This window comes from Anastrepha obliqua, chromosome 3, assembly GCF_027943255.1.
Source record: "Anastrepha obliqua isolate idAnaObli1 chromosome 3, idAnaObli1_1.0, whole genome shotgun sequence".
Lineage (NCBI taxonomy): Eukaryota > Metazoa > Arthropoda > Insecta > Diptera > Tephritidae > Anastrepha > Anastrepha obliqua.
Genome location: NC_072894.1, coordinates 121203630 through 121205290, shown reverse-complemented (window position 1 = coordinate 121205290; position 1661 = coordinate 121203630). Strand labels below are relative to the sequence as shown.

Here is a 1661-nt window from a genome sequence, read left to right as displayed (position 1 = left end):
TCCAAAAATTAACCAGCTAAGCTTCGACTAAATTTGGTTCCAATAAGACGAGGCGAAAGTGAGCTTAACAAGAGATGTATTGCAATATTCAAGCCATCATTGACGCCATACAGTCAGATTTACCAAAAAAGGTAGTCAAAAATTGTATTAATCGAATAGACCATGAATTCGTAGCCGCGATGGACATATGTCGTATCATATGCAAAAATAAATGTCATGAAATTATCAACCAGGGTATATAAAAGAAAAATCCTTAAAATTCTGTTTTAAAATATTATTATAATTTCTCAAGCTCTTAAAAAACATCCGATATTATAACAGCCAAACTGCTTTTGGGTAATTACAATCAATGGTAGCCTTCACATATAAAAAGCCTGAGCGACCTGGCCTCGCATTGTTCCGCCATCGTCCTATGAATAGAAAATGAAAAGACCTACTCCTGTTGAACTCTATCCATAATATAAGCTTCAACCATCTTCTTGTTTGTATTGGAGTACTGGATCCACCTTTCCTACCTAAATGACCTCTTTGGTAAACGTATGCATAAAAAGTCCGGTTTGCCTTTATTTATAAATACTTATAGAATTTAATAACATTGTTTACGAACAGCAATGAGATCATCAAAAAAGCCAGTTTTGCAACCGTAGGAACAAATCACAAAAGCCCATTGTATATCCATTGCACATCCATACCTGCATAGGGACTTCTATATATTCATGTACAAACAAAAAAGAAGTTCGCAATAACACAAAAAAACTACTTAAGGGTGAAGGCATGGTGAAGAGGTTTTTGTAAATCTGTCATCTTTGGGGTGAAGCGCTTGGTTTAATTTCATATCATTGACATATCCTTCCACCCTTCTTCCTGGCCGGTTGCTATTGACATAATCACATAATAAATTGCTGATTTTTACGCTGCTGTTGAAATTCTCACAGGGCTTATATGTTTTTTAATTTAAGTGCTGTACCTTGAACGGTATTCAATTATCGCTTCTCGGCCTTATGGCTAAGATCAAAGTGTAGATATCTGTTCTTATCAGCTTAACATCTGATAGATTCTCCATCGGAGAACAACAAATGTTAAACTGATTTTTGGAAATAGACGGAGTGTTTAAGGAGCTTGCTCCACCTCTGTCACGGGTTGGCCCAGTATTGCAGTATCACTGGTATTTTGGCCCAATTTATTGAATAAATACCATTTGAATACAAGGGGAACCTGAAAACAACATTGGGGTTTTTTGTTGTTGTATTAGTTCACTAGGCCCTGCCAGTACGGTGTAGTCACCAATCCTCCTAGTCTAACTCATCTAACGGTAGGCCCAGGACATGATTCAATTATAGAAGGTTAGGTAAGTAGTGACAAGGGTGCTTTGACACTCCCTTATTTTAGGGCTGCATTTACGAAGGATGGGAAAAAGGGAAAAATGTTTTCCCCTTCTTGCCTAAAGGTAGTAAAAAAGTACGTAAAAGTAACTAATTAGTCCTGTAATAAGAGAAAAACAAGTATATTGGTTATTTAATCTACATTAAAACAAAACGACAGAAAAGTTATAGTTTTTTCTTTAAACAAATGTAATATTTATTTAGAATGTTGTTTATCTAACAACACAAGAGCACGCAGAACTATGTTTTGTTCCTTAAGTATGTGTTTTAAGTTAGTTC

At 35.5% G+C, this 1661-nt stretch overlaps 1 non-coding gene across 1 annotated transcript; it reads left to right on the top strand.

The window, feature by feature from the left end:
• The first annotated feature begins 985 nt into the window (after positions 1 to 985).
• LOC129243284 (U2 spliceosomal RNA) lies at positions 986 to 1184 on the top strand. Its single transcript, XR_008582271.1, has one exon. It is a non-coding gene; the product is annotated as a U2 spliceosomal RNA (small nuclear RNA).
• The last annotated feature ends 477 nt before the right edge of the window (positions 1185 to 1661 follow it).